General features: G+C 34.8%; 1 long non-coding RNA gene across 1 annotated transcript; it reads left to right on the top strand.

Moving 5' to 3' along the window:
* Window positions 1-284: 284 nt before the first annotated feature.
* Window positions 285-7,110, top strand: LOC107313000 (uncharacterized). The gene is made up of 4 exons (XR_014945741.1): window positions 285-427; window positions 1,336-1,396; window positions 3,223-3,318; window positions 4,086-7,110. It is a non-coding gene; the product is annotated as an uncharacterized LOC107313000 (long non-coding RNA).
* The last annotated feature ends 9,026 nt before the right edge of the window (window positions 7,111-16,136 follow it).

The raw sequence follows: 16,136 nt of genomic DNA, 5'->3' as shown, positions 1-16,136 counted from the left end.
ATACACACACATATATATACACATACCTATATATATACCTATATATATATACACACACCTATATATATATATTTAATATACAATATATATAATATATATTTATATAATTTATATTATATACCTATTTATAATATTATAGATTATATACCATATATATACCTATATATATAATATATAGGTATATAGTTTGTAGGTTCTTTTTTTCATGCCATATTTTGGAAGACTTAATTGAAGCTATAAAGCTATAATTTTTCTGTGGTTATTTTCGTATTTATTTTTTGTTGATTTTTTGTTGTTGTTGGTTTTTTTTTTGAGGGGACAAGTAAATTTTTCATGTACTGTTTGACAGAAGAAGTTAGAGCCCATTTCATGCCTTTAGATGAAAATGGCCTCAAGAACTCAAGAAATCGCCTCAAGTTGTGCCAGGGTAAGTTTAGGTTGGATATCAGGAAAAACTTCTTTACAGGAAGGGTTGTTTAGCACTGGAATAGGCTCCCCAGAGAGGCAGTTGACTCACTGTCCCTGAATGTGTTTAAAAACTGTTTGGATGTGGTGCTCAGGGACATGATTTAGCAGAGGTTTGCTACAGCTAGGTTGTGGTTGGACTCAATGATCTTGAAGGTCTTTTCCAACCTAAGCAATTCTATGATTCTATAGCTTCTCATCAACCAGAAGCATCAGTTCCTCAATTTAGCTGATTAGAAAGGCAGGATAGCTTTCTGAGGCTCTTTAAAATGCAGAAATCAGGCACATCCATGCTTAATACTAGGATCTGAATTTTCTAAGTGTTTTTCAAGCACAATTAATATGCACTGACAGGAACAACTCAAAGCTTTATAGAGGAAGCTTTATCTTGCTTTTGAATATCTTGCTAAACCTGTCATTCTTGTAATGACAGTGCTATTCACCAGAGGGTAGTGGGCATAGAGTAGTCTCCACAGGGCAGTGGTCAGAGACCCAAGATGCTGGAACTCAGGAAGCATTCGGACAACATTTTAGACAGGAGGTTTGAATTTTGTGTGGTCCTGTTGAACTCCATGATCCCTGTGGGTCCCCCCAAACTCAGAGTATTGTATAATTCAATTATTCATTTTCATATCATATTTAAAATGTTGAGAATCTTAAACTAAGGATAGAAGGCAGAAACAGAAGGAAAAATTGACTCCTCAAAGCACTTTGCATTGAGCTTAGTTAGAAATTTCACTGTGTCCTTCTATGCTCTGTTTAAAAAGGTTAATTTTATGGATTGTTCTGAGTAGCTAAGCAGGTTTTAATTAAATGCCTCAGCTCATAAAAGTTATGATTTTTATTTTATTTTATTTTTATGTTTTACAGGTTGCTTTGATTAAAAATCATATTCCACATTGAAGGAATTTTTATTCCAATTCCCAGGAAGGTAAGAACTAATTGATTAAAGCAAGAGCTAACCTGATTAGCAGTGTTTTGGAAAAACTAAATAGTAGTTTGAAAATGTCTCAGAATAAGGCCTTCCTGTATCACCTGAAGGCAGTATTCTACACTGTTTGAAAAAATGCCAATGAAATTAAATAAAGTCACAAATATTAAAGAAAGTGTTTTTCTATGGTAGAAAGAAAATGTGTTTGAAAGCAGATAAATTATTTGGACTAAGCTGTTCTCTCAGTATGTTAATTGTTAATGTCTGTGAAGAAAATTCTATTACTTTTTATTACTGTCAGTTTTACTTAAAATGTCACAATTTTCTGTCTTCAAATTGCACAGTTCTCTGCATGCTTTCATAATATTATAAAAGTTATGTTCTTACATTTCATCCCACAATTTCAAGAGTAATTTCATTATGAAAGCTCATAGTTTGCCCCTTCAATTTTAAAAATGACAGATTTTTGCGTCACCCCCACCAGTACCTGTTGCAATTAGAAAATATAATGCAGAGACCACACTTGGATTTTATAATAAAGGTGTAGACTTTAACATGGGGATCTTTCACTGATGATGTACCTGCAAAGGCTACATTATCTGTCATAATTAGTTATTCCCTTATTATGTCTGTCTGATCACCACACAGAAGATTTTCTCTAGAGTGGTGACCTTCTCTGTCACATTTTACTTCTGCCTGACAGCTGGAGTTTGGCTGTGATTTTATTCAAGGAGTTGTATGTAATCGGAGGCAGAAAATGCTCAGAAGACTTTACTGCTGAGCAGTAATGAATATTTCCAAAGCTGGGCGCTCTGATGATTTGTTTAGGGAATCATGTATACATTTATTAAGCAAACTGTATTAATATCATGCATAATAGTTAGAGTGAGCAGGAAATAATAGTGTTTTGATAGGACACTGAAGTTGAAGATGGAAAGAGGCAAGAAAGAAAAAAAGAAAAAAAGAAAAAAATACTGTAAGCTTAAATACTCTATCTGTAAATTGTCATATAGATAAAGTCTTGCAATCAAAGTGGAAAACAGAGAAGTACACTACTAGGAAAACCTAGTATTTTTAAGGCTAGTGTTTTCTCTACTCTAACTTTTTAAATAGGACATATGTCTGCTAATCATCCTGAGATGATCCATACAGAAAACCATAGGAGATAATGCTAACTAAAGCAACATTCGCTTGACCTGCAAATGTTAAGGATAAGCTAGACAAAATGGCTATGGTAGATCCTGTGGCTCAGTGCCTTCTAGCCACTCTTGGCATGAAGTTCCAAAATGATGTACCATGATGTAGGAATAGATCTACCTAAAGCAAATGGGAGCCACCTCACTGTCCTCCTCCCTGACCTACCTGCTTTCAGGGGCTCCCTGTCATAATCACAAAGAGCTGATCTACGGCCCTGAGAGTGATCTTACTTATTATTACTTAAATGTATAAAAAATTCATTTTATTAGTAAAAATTAGCATTCACATCACAGTGCTTTTTCTCTGTTCCAAGACTCTACAATGTATTACTAAAGCATAATCTGTTAGATGTGTCCCCAGTAATGTTCCTTGAGATGGAATCTGTTTGAACCTAATAATGTCAACCCTGGAAAAGAAATGTCCTTCTGACACTATAATGTGTACATATGGATAACCCAAAGTAAAAGTAGTTTTTCCCAAGGTACTGTCATAGCTTTCATAATTCAGGGTGAAGGTTTAAAAAGCTTGCATCCTTACAAAGTCTTCCTGTAGTTCTACACCTGTAACTGAGCTGACATTTTCAAACTATTTTCTCCTTTTTTTTCTCTCCACATTTGACATGTCTGAAGCTGTAGAAATTATCATCAGGCTGTGTGTAGCAAGCTGAGATTTTGACACTTCATAGAGACACATACCTGAACATAAAAAAATGTGGCTACTGAGAGGTAAGAAAAAATATTTTGCTAACCTACTGAGTTATAATATTGTGTTATAATGACCAAGACTGGGTATGCATAAAAATATTTAATAAAAATATTAGATAAATACTTTTTTTTTTTTACAAGCCCTTAAATGTTGCTTTTATTTTTCTACAGGAAATTGCATTTAATAAATTATATATTATTTATTAGATTTTGTAAAGCAGTATGTATAACTAATCAGACAATAATTCTTCTAAGGTACTTTTCAGTGGTCTCAGCAATAGCTTATAGATTATATGCTACAGAAGGGGAAGAAGAATTCTGGCTTTCCTCAAAAGTTAATTATCTAAAGATGAACAGAACAAGAATCGTTGACCAAAACAGACATATGGAGGGGAATGAAAAAACTGCAGGAATACACCGATAAACACAAAACCCAACAGTGAGAGAACAGACTGCAACTTCTATGCTATCATAGCTAAGAATTTCAGACTCTTTTCCCACAGTCTTCCTGCTACTGGTCATAAGAAACTCTTTAGATGATTAATTGAAAGCCAGCAGAAAGGGGACATGAGTTGAAGCAAGATGAATGTTCTAAGAATTTGATAGATTGTGTACTGATAATATTTTGTAATTTGCCTCCAGATCATGTCCTCCTAGCTATAAATATGCATTTTAAAAACATCATAATAAACAAGTCTTTTTTTCTTGTAGAAGAAAACAGATAATTTGAAAGTAGCTGAGCAAGTACTGATTAAAATAATCAACATGCAATTTCTTCTCTCCTGTAGGAAGACAGAACAAGACAGGAACAAAGAAGCTTTGCCATGGCACATCTGAAAATATCTTCTGCTTCCCCATTGCAGTATTAACTGAAAATACATGTTATGATTTTAAGCTGTAGTAGTACAATGACAATAAAATCAGCAACAGCATTCAGTATGCTAATAATTCTCTCAGTTTGAGACCTTCCAATTGATGAAGTATACTTTTACTTTGCTTTACCTTAAGGATCGATATTGACTCTAAGATACCATTCTAAAAGATCATGATTATATACAAAATGAAAATTCTTCACTCAGTAGAAAACTAAAAGACAGTATTTTAGGAACATGATGCAATGTAGCATAATATACATTTTCTCTAGTCTAATAGTCTAATAGCTCTATCAAAGACTTGTGAAAGTCAGAACTGTTTTTCTTTTTTGTCTCAAAGCTTGCTTTGTGAGGCCTTTCTGGTGATAAGACTCTGACAACTGCTGATTATCTAGGGGGGTGAATGGTGGGTGTCTCCATGCCACAGTACCTCTGCTTATGATTGTAAAGATAAGCAGAATTGGGACAAGCAGTATTTTTCGGGGGTGATGGCTTGAAGGAGCTAACCACTGCAAAAGGTGATAATGCTTGTGCATGGCAACAGAGGCACAATTCCCTGCTGGCTTATCTGTTGACCAAGGTATGTCACACTAACTGAGAGAAAAGAAGAAGAAGGAAAAAAAAAATACAGAAATGGGGGATAAAAAGGCCCTCACTAAACTAGAGATTTTGGAGACAAACTCCCAAAGACACCTTTGACGGAGAATTCCCTGAGGGGAAAATCTCTTTGGAAGAACCCCCCAAGGCCTGCTTGCTGTGGAGCTTCCTGGCTTTTTCCCATCCCTTGCAGTGATCAGATGAGTTCTTGAGGTCAATGGACTTACTACGCACCTCACTGGGCCCACGGTGGTGATCTCTTTTGCTTTCTACAGAGACTCCTTGCTTATACTTCCTATCTTTCCTATTGCCCATCTTCCCTTCCTGATCTCCCTAAACAGCTAGGACTTGTAATAAACTAGTTGGACCAACATTTGAACGGTTGTTTCTTAATCCCATGCCAGGCACACATATATCAAAGAACTTCCCCTCCCTCCTATAAATTGGAGGACAAATTGACACTTGTCAACCTGATACATGCTGTTTGACTTATTTAGCAGATGTTAGGAAATGGACATTTGTACTGACTTTACAGATGGATGAATTTGTTTGTTCGATTTATTTGTTTTGTTGCTTCATATTCTATAAAATTTCATCTGCTTACAAAGTTCTCTACTTTTTCTACTTGAAAGCAATATGTTTTAAGCACTTGCAACAACTGGAATGAAGGAGCTGAATGCCTCCCTCTCAGTAAAATCTCAGGAAAGAGATAAGAGAAAAGCAACTCCAAGTAAACCTAGGGGAGGGGGAATTATGGCACAGATTTCTGCCGTCTGCTAATTTTGGTGCATTTCCATGTTTATTTCCCATTCTGTCTTGTGCAGATTATGAAAGCTTTAGGTTTTGACTTTACTCAGCACTTCAGAACTTTAATGAATATAAGCCAAAATGCCTCAAGTCAGGGACATAATTAGGAATTGGTCTCAAAGCCAAAAGAAATCTTAAAAGGCTGCCCTCCTATTGACTTTCTTAAGCATCTGCTCAGAAAATACTTTAATCTGAACAACCTACTCATTAGTGTGAGTACAAAAAGATCTTCAAACTACTCATCATTTCTATTCAAAACCACTAAATCAACAATTTATTTCAGTAGAATAGGCATCACAAGCTTTTCATTCTTGAGGATGGGCAAAAACAACATCAAGCCTTCCCTAATAATTTGTTGAACAGCTAAGTTAGCTGGTATGAGTTCAAACTGTGCTGGCTGCAAATGGCAGACAGACACACTGGTTGCCCTAGTAACTCTATTTAGTTTAATCATAAGCAGAAACATAGAGGTAATATTTTTTTGTACCTTTTGTATTTAAGTTGCGACTAATAATATTAATACCTAATACTAATTCTTTGTAAGCTTTCTTATTTCCTCAAAATTGTGATGATGTTTTTTTTTTGAAGGCTTCTGGGTGCTGTCCCATAGAACTTCAAAAAAATAATCTCCATTCAGTGTGTACCACCTCTGCTTCAGTTCTAAACATCTGCCAAGTAAAAAGAATCCAGAAATTGTCTGCCATTGTAAGAACTAGTGGTATCATGACAGATCAGTGGCTTTGTGATAGAAACCAGTCATTTTCCAAATGACATCAATAGCTAATACAGAACTTGACTACTACAAATTTCCCTTCTCTGGCATGTGTGTCTGTTGGTTAAAAATAAATCAGTCCTGGATCTTTCAAAAAGAGTCTTCAATATAAGATACAACTAACAATCTGAAATATAGAAAAATAAGTGGTTTTTGTTGTTGTTGTTTTTTCTTTATGGGGTTTGTTGTTGTTGTTGTTGTTTCTGCTAATCATGTATTAGTTTCTTTATGAAAAATGTCTTCAGGAAGTGTCTTTTTAGTGAAAAGTTAGACACTCTTAGACTTCCGATTAGTAAGAATATTGAAGAGCTTTTCAGGTTCAGAATAACTCAGATCATCTATAAGTAAGAAAAGCTGAAATGCAATTGGATTGCTCAGGAAGAGGTTAAAAATGGAGAATTTCTGGAAACTAAATTGCAGCATTAACTTTAAAGACAGCTCAAGGATTTTCTGAACTTAGATACCAATTATGAACTTGGCTACATGGAACATGTAAGTGTAGCACCATGCACAGTCTCTACCTAACTGCCCATTTTTCTTACTTCAGTGAATAAATAGTGCTTACATTGCCATTAATGTTTCTCTGTTCCTTTTCAAAATATTTTTGTATTATCCTTTCAGTAACTACATATCAAAACATTTTTCATATTATAATGGAAACCCATGTTTTGCATTTAATTGTAAGAAATGCAAAAATACTTTTGGCATATTCTTATGTTGTTTTTCTTGTCCTGAACCTCACCACAAATAAATTGACTTAACTGTTGCTTTTTCTTTGATGTTGCGATCTTTACCTGCTACCTGTTGCAGCTGTAGCATCCCATTTCACTTACAATAAGAAAAAGAAAAAAAGAAAATGTTATAATGTAAACTGTGTATTAAAAAGACTTCTAGAATAAATTTTAAGTCTGATTAAAGACATTTGACTGTCACAGGGGAAAACTGCACCATTAACATAGCTCCAGATATATTAGGACCAAAGCAGTTTATGGATTTATTAACAATGTATAATTAACCAGAAATCAATGAATGACTTGAAATCTGTATCAGTGCAACAGATACACATGCTTTTTTGTAGCTGATCCCAAGAAACTGCAATCACACACCCATAGATGCACACACACACGTGTATACAGGTTCTCACAGCTGCATGCACATGCAGGCACCTGCTGTGACTCATTTCTCCTAAATTAATCCTAGTTGTTGTTTGTGTTTTTTTTAAACTCGCTTTAAAAGAGCTTTAGGTACTTGCATATGCACCTGCTTGCTCATTTTCTCATCTATTGCTGAAAAGATTATTACAGCCTAAGCTTACAATAAGCTCTTTTTTTGGATTTACAAGAAAAAAGAACATTGTGTGGGCTTAAAATTATAGACTATTGCTGGAGATGCCTAAGCTGCAGCATGATTCAAGGCTTATAGATCTACCTGAGATCAGGTCTTTCCAGAAGTTAGATTAATTTCAGCTGGTGAGGAGGATCACAAACTGATTGTTTTTCTGACCAGAGATTGCATGATGGGCTTGGGTGGTAGTAGTTTTCTTCATTTTAGCAAATACTACTAAGAAAAATGTTGTAGTAGATTAGAAAATGTCATTGGTTAAACTTATTTTCCTCCCTTCAAGAAGCTACTGTTTCTCAGGCACGAGGAAACTTATCCAGTTAGCAGAGTTAATGGAGTCAGCCAGTCCTAGTTCTAGTGGCATTTTATCATGTTGATATTGGTCTGCCTTACTGTGGCTGATTACAGATGGGCTGTTTCAGAATAACTCAGTTGAAGCACTTCCAGCTACTGTCAGTGGCAATTCTTCTTTTGGGCATCCAGAAATCTCTATGGTTCCCCGAGGAACTATGCTGGCCCAAATGTTTCTGGAGTTACTGCAGGTTGCTTCTTGAATTGGCTCTATTAGAGGCTTAGCTTGGTGTATGACTGTTAGAAAGTTGATCTCTGACTATATATCTTATGTTCTTTAACAATTGTAGAAGATCATAGACCTAGCCTTTATAGTAGAAAAGTCCCACAGGAGCTGTTTATAGGACTGATGTTTTGAATTACAATCTCTACAGCAGATAGATTATGTCTTCCTCTAGATTTCAACACAAAACAGTCAATTCTGGATAATATTATTATCAAAGAAATGCATTTGTTTAAAATACTTCTCATCTAAAAACACTGTAATGCTTACTGCAAATAACTGCCAGAAAATTGTCTTAAAGGTAGGAGATGCTGGAATTTGCCACTGAACCTGCAGATGGCCTTTGTACAAATACATTATTTGAAAGAAAATCAGACACAGGAAGCAGGCGGGTAGGACTCTAATTTTTTATTTTTTTTTCATCCTCTCTCTTATTTTCAGCTCCCAATTTATTGTGTATTACTGAAACTTGCCTTAAAAAAGAATATATAAATATAGTTGTTCTACTTATTTTTTTCTGATAGTTTTTGTTCTCCTGTTAGCTGTTTCAAAACCACTGAGCTCAGATGCACACTTTGACCAGGTACAACATGCTCTTCTGCCCTGCACTCTATCCTTGCCTGTCACTGCAGTCTTTTCCTACTCCTACTCTGCAGTTAGCTTATGTGTCTTGAACCTTCCAGCACAGAGCACAGTCTGCCTTTTATTTTTTCCCTTATTTGCTAGTGCTTTTCAAATGGCCAACTGCAGTAGGACTCTTTCTTATTTCAAGTATTATTCAGTAAGACTCTTTCTTATTTTAAGTATTATTCAGTAAGACTCTTTCTTATTTTAAGTATTATATATTTTATATCTCCAAATACATTTTGTACTGTTTGTTTCTTCAGATTTCTCATTCCAGAGCCAGACTGGCCATTCCTCATTGGTTCTCTATCCTCACCATCCTATCTTAGACACCTCTCATTTCTAATGTCTTCCCGCCAATATTATCCTTCCTCATGATCACAAGCACTGATTCTCATGGGGAACTGATGCTGAGGGTGAAGAAGTCAATGAGGAAAGGCTGGACCTTGTTCCTACAAACAAGGATAATGTGACTGTGATTCCTTTCTCAGAAAGAATCATTTCTGTCTGCTTCCTGTTTCTCGCCAAGTCATTTTCTCTTTTCTGAAGTCAATGCATCTCATATCAGAGCTTTCCCTGTTTAGCTCATGATCTCATGTGTTTCATCACAGTTTTTTATTCACAGTCAGTGTCTGTGTGACCTGCGAGTGTCTCTCTACATCCCCTCCTTATGGATCAATCTGTTTCTGTGGAATTAATGCCAGACACCGCAGTTGCCTTTCTATTTCTGTCTTACCCTTTCCCCTTCTCTGTAATGAGTAAGGTATTCCTGACCAAAAACTGATCAAATGCCAGATATCTTTCTCAGAACACAGTGATTCAGTTAATCAGAGAAATAATTAGAATCAACTACCAGTATTAAAAGTTAAATTTCTTTACATGGCAGTTGAACAACCTTACAAATAGGTAAGGTTATAGATCATTGATAAGATAAACAGTATTTGCTGTTATATTTCTAGCCTCTGTGATTTTCATAACTCCTCTACTGTAGTCTAAAAAGAAACATGGATCAGTTATCAGGCACTGAAAGGAAATTGCTTACAGGGACTTAGAAATGAGATGTCAAGTCAACTGCCTTTTTTCTTGCTTTGACCAATTTTAGGTTTTACTGTACATATTTTGAATTTTTAGTATGGTTTGTGAAATACATACTTGTTAAAATTCTAAAATTAGAATCAGAAGAAGATTTTTGAAAACCTAATAATGAAAGCAAATGCTTTTGCTATGACTTATTTGCTTAAAATTTTCTAGTGTTGTAATTAAAGTTTTATATATTTAAGTAAATCAGCATATAGATGCTAATATTGGTATGGTTAGAATGTGTCCTTAATTCGTATGTCCACAATATTACCATTTCAATCTTAGAGCAAAGTTTCATTATTGAAAGAGCCAGGTTGTTTTAAGAATTATACATATATTAAATTCAGATGAAAGTTCTAGAAAAAGGAGATAATAAAAACTTCTCTGAAAATAATTTATCATTAAAAGTGATATCTATCCAACTCCACGGTAATACTATTAGAAGATAAAGCATTCTCATTAACTTAGTGCTCTTTTTCATGTAGTACTTGGTTATATTTCTTTAGATAGATGTTAAATGCAGTGCTTCAGAAGCAAAAGGTAGCATTTGCCAAATATGCAGCAGGAAAGAAGCAGAAAATAAAACCCTTCAACTCTTTTCAAGATAAAAAATGATTAAGAACAGTGAAGCAATAAGAGCTTGCAGAGAAATGAATCTTTATAAGAGAAAGAAAAAAAAAATGCATACAAGATTGAAAAAGGAAAAAGAAACTTTGGAAAGTTTCAGTGTTTGAGAAAAACTGTTTAAGAGCTGTTATCCTGATAACTACACAAAAGTTAGGAATATTGTATTAAGCTATTTGCCTAGTCAATGAAGATAGAAGCAGCTGCTGAATAGCATCTCAAATGTGTAAGTTAAGTACATTTGCAAGTACCTAATGCTCTTGTAAAGGGAGCTGTGAGTGCAAGGATAAATTCAGGAGAAAAATATCAAGCAGTAGTATATTAGTAAGAGACAATAAATAGATGCTTGAAAACTGGTACAGAAATGAGCCTTAAACTATAATATTAAAAAAGATCATGGTTTCCTCATGCATGGTTATGAAGTATGGTTGTATTCTAAGTAGGTGTTAATTAGAATAGAATATTTTTCAGACGCTATTAAGTAATATTCCATCTACCCACTTGTTAATAGAAAAATAAAGTTCAACATCCTTTTTTAGTTTGTATACATTACATATATAGAGATACTGTTACCACAAAAGCATCCTAAGCTGATGTCTTGGCAAGGATTCTTTGAATGAAAATGGAGAACTGTTCTTTGGTTGAGATCCTTGTTGAATCTCCCTTCACATGACATTGCTTTCCATGTGACCTGTCTTTCCTCTCTTTCAGAACCACATTGTTTCCCTCCGCTTCCTTCTTGATCCTCTTACAAGACCCTTCTCAATGCTGTGACTCTCCACTTAGCTGTCCATCTGTCTGGCCTCTAAATATGCTCTTGCTTTTTGCTCTCTATATTATGGTATATTAATTTTCTACCATACATTGGATTGCTTTGAACCACAAGCCTACCTTTTGCCTTTAAGTAAGTCCTTCCCTTTTGTCCATGGCTTGAATAATTGCTTATCTCATCCCTTATGTTTAACATTGTCTTCAAATCAAACACAGTACAGACTTAAGCACTGAAGCTTAAGGTACATACACAAATTTTCAGAGCACGAGTCATTTCCCAAATAAAATATAGCAGAAACGGTGATCTCTATTTCACTACATTAATGTGATTACCACAGGAATTTGTTTACATCTTTTTCCACCTGAAAGGCCTTGATTCTCTACTGGTTCTTTAAAATTTGTGTAATTGACAAGAAAACCCAACCCAAAAACAACTATCGTTTAATGCATAAGCTTCATATCATAAATTTGATATTACATTCCTTTCAAAAATAGCATCTATTCAATATTCTGATATGAACAAACAATACAACTCTTGAATGGTGCGTGTAGCTAATATATTCATGCAGAAGAAAAAAAAGTGGTTAATATTTTTTGCAATATTGTCTTATCTTAGAGAAAATAATCTTGAATGCAGTCCTTTGTAGGCAAGTGTGTGAGTCTGTACTGTCAGATTTGCAGGTTCAGGTGTCATGAGTAAAGTGATACATTTCAAAAAGAGTGACAGCACTAACAGAGGCAAAGGTCAACTTACACTTTTCACATATTCACACTGACCACGGGATCATGAACTTTGGTGTCTGAAAATAAGAAGAATAAACTAACAGGATGAAGACATGTATATAGCTTAGGTCAGAGTACTTTCCAGACTTGCCTCAAATAGATAAAATAATTTACGTATGAACTCCTGCTTAAACTTCATTTAAACCTCTGAAAATGCCATGAGCTAGTATGTTGCCTCTGAAAGCTGTTTATATGAGATATTTTTGTGTTGGCAGCTGCTTTAGAGGAGGGAAAGCTTTTTAATTGCTAACCACTTATTATTAGAATAAAACTGGATACATTTCACAAATGCATTCTCCCTTTCTCTGTATGTAAAATTTTAAGCACTGAGTTGTTTTCCAGAATACAGGATGTAGCTTGGTAACTGATTTAACGCACTTTAATAGCTGGTTCATAACTAATGTTTATATCATACAAATTGTCAGACTAGAAATGGCTGCCAGTGATTCCTGTCAGACTTAAATAGTTTCTTTGCCTATTCAGCCATGTCTCAATTAATGAGTTCTCTATGAGTTATAAAAAGAATATGATTGGTTGTGTTTCTTCCATGTTAGTACAGATTTTAGAACAGTAAGGGTTCACTTAGAAATGGTTCTCTGTGTATACAGTGTTACATTTCATGCAGAAAAACTGCATTGGTTGTGATTGACCCACAGACTGCTTGGAATGAAAAGGAAGTAATCAATCAGAAAACTAATTCTCACATATACGATATAGAAAGCTGTTTCCATACATTCAAAGTGGATAAGCTCCACTTGCCCACCTGCTTACTCAATAAGATGCCCTAGATTTAAGTGATACTTAAAACTCATGACTCTCATCTGAACATCAGCTGCCAAGAAATGCCCCACACAGATTCAAATTTTGCTTATTTGACAAAGGAGAATATATATATATATACATAGGGAGGAAATCATTCCATTTTATGATTTTCTTCACTTACAAAGCACTCATAAATATGAACTAGATCTTGAATGATGCTGTGCATCTGGTCCTGGTCCAGAAAAGCACTTCAGTGCATCTTTAAGTATGAAACTAATCATAGTATTTAAATGACAGATACTGTAGCTGTCTATGTACTTTTGTGGATTGGTGGGGCTGGACAGGAAGAATGAAAAAGAATGGAAAAGAAAATTTTGAGTTCATGCTAGGTAGTGCCTGCTGAAAGAAATAGCTGTTGGATTTGTAGAAAACTGAATATTTCCACAAACTGGCAGACCACTCCTTTGCCAAAACAATCACCTTTGTCTTTCTTTCAGCAGTGGAACTCTAGCCTCTAGATGTGATCTGATGCATGTTTTCAGGTATAACAACAAATAGATTCTTGGAATAATTTAGGAATGTAGTACAGAATAGTGATTACAAGATGGCAAATATAACCAAATTAATAGTGTCTCTCATTCCCGAAGTATCATATTTCACATTTCAACAAGAATCTATGGCAGTTGCATAGTCCCTTTCATGCAGTAAGGAATCTATGCAGACCAGTCGGTCCTGGTTAAGACTAGTACAACTGTTTAATAAGTAGTTTGATTAGGTGCATAAATCAGTTTAAAGAAGTCCATACACTGAAAGATGGATGCATCTTTTGCCAGTGCAGGATGTGATCCACACTATCCATGGACCATCAACAGTACTGGCTTTGGCAGGCTCTGATTTGGTGAAAAAATACGAGACTGGCTTCACTGGTCCAGCCTGAGAGTCAGTCTAAATCATCATTCTTTCTCCAAGAATGGAGCTAAGCAGATGTCTAAGGAAGGTTAGGAACAAAGCCAATATCTTTACCTGCAGTAACATCTAAATCTCAAACAACTATAAGATAAAATAATTTGCAAGTGTAGCATGGTAGGTCTGTTTAGCATCTGTCTGTTTGACCCATCCAAGTTTTTCTGAACTTTGTCCCTGAGTTCTTTCTCAACTTCTTAAACCCAGAATATATTTTAGCAAAAATCTGTTGCAATGAAAGGATTCCTTTTCATGTTTACAACCTCCAACTGACTGGCAGTTTTATGAGACTTTCTCAGTCTTGTAAGGGACACTCTGGCAAAGATGTGAACATTTTATCTCAGTCCATTTTCTTCATGCCAAAGTCTCTCTCTCTCTCTCTTTTTTTTTTTTTTTTTAAGATCTCTTTCATAATCTCTCTACATTCTCTTTGTCCAGGGCACTCATACAGCTTCTGATCACCTCATTCTCACTGCAGTAAACTTTTCTTTTTTTTTAGTGGAGAAGGAGGGAATAAGGATATTGATAGTGAATTTATTTTTCAGTAGAATAGAATTCTAAAGAGCTTTTCATTTGAATTGCCATACTTTGCCCAAATTATTAAGTGATGATTAATTTTTAGTGACTGATAATGCCAAAGCTTTTTACTGAAGTCTATATATTTCAATTGTTTGAATCCTTCATCTTCTCTCATTAAATCAAATTTTATGGAAGTGTTGCATTAATTGCAATGAATAGTAACTAATCTAATATTAACTGAAATAAATCTCACAAAGAGCTATATAGATATTGTAGTTAACTCTTTCTATTATGTTTGTGAAAAACTTCAATAGAAGATTTCAAAAAAGTATGCCTTGGTAGAGTATGGATTACTTTGATTATCTTCTGTGAAAGCTTCAGTTAAAATAAAATGAGTGTGCAAAGGAAATCATATCTGTCAAACACCTGGACAAAGCAAGTTTTATCTCAAATTAGGTATTTAAAAATTATTCCTCTGATTCATACTTGAACTGTTTAGAGTCTTACTGGGAAGCAACACTTATAAAGGTGACAAAGTTTAATTTCCCACTTCTTCTTAACAAAATATTAAGCCATAAAAAATATCTGAATAAAAACTATCCACATATCCACATTAAAGTAGAACATGTTGACTTTTTAGTCCCCTGCAACAGACTTAACATAAGTACAGTATAGGAATAACTACCAGCATTCAGAGGAAGTACTGTGGTTCTTGCAAGAAGAACCTAGCTCCTGCAGTTATTTAACATAAGAAAGAGATAAATTAAGATGACCTTCATTGAATTTTATACACAGTAAGGTTCTCATTGAATTCCTATAATGGACATAAAAATATTTTCATTAACAAAGTCAATCTACTTTTTTCTAATATGTTTTAACATGTTGCTTTTCACTTTTTTTGCAGACCAACATTTCTGTCATTATCTTCACCATCTTCAATTTATGTAGCGTTTTCATTACTATTAGATTCTTCTTTGAACTCATATCATCTTCTGTTCTGTTTGCATAATTTTAAATACAGTATTTCTTGAAATCATTAGCTACAAATTCTGGATTTAACAGGTCAGTGTTCTCTGAATATAATGAGAGTTTTTGTATGGGAAACTGGTAATCACAGCCCGAATCTCTGATTAATCAGCTGAGGCAAATGTCGGGTCAGCTGTGGGAGCACAGGTGAGGGTAATTCAGCCGTGCTCCTGGAAGGGGTGGTGCTTGACTCTACTTCTTTTAGACTTCATTTAAGGGCTGGCCACCACTAAGGCAGCATCTCTTTGAGATTGTTCCTCTGTGGAGATTGTCCCAGTGTTTTACAGCCAGACTGAAGGCTTCTATACTGGTGAGTTTTTCCTATAGATAACCTGTTGGCTATTTATCACCATCCATCTTGTATTATTATTGACTTTGTATTATTTTCACCTTATGGTTTTACAATGTTTCAGTTTTTCTTTGAGAAGCTCAAGCGTAATTGTGGCTAATAGTTATTCTGAGTATGAAGATTTCAAATGGTCTTTAAAGGGCATGTTTGCTGTTATGTAAAGAGCCTGTAGTTTATATGTCATTACACTTGATATAACCACAAGATCAACATTCGTTTCCTTGACAGCACTTTTCACAGGTGGATTTAATGATCTCTAAATGCATCCAGGACAAGTTGTTTTTTTTTTCCCTTAATCACACACCTTGTTTTCTCATCCAAATGATTTTTGGCTAGTTCTTCATTAGCACTGTAAACATCCATCCTCCATTTTGA

This window comes from Coturnix japonica, chromosome 4 (assembly GCF_054131305.1).
Source record: "Coturnix japonica strain WE chromosome 4, WE-NBRP24, whole genome shotgun sequence".
NCBI lineage: Eukaryota > Metazoa > Chordata > Aves > Galliformes > Phasianidae > Coturnix > Coturnix japonica.
The sequence above is the reverse complement of the archived record's forward strand: the minus strand, read 5'-3'. Positions and strand labels throughout refer to the sequence as shown.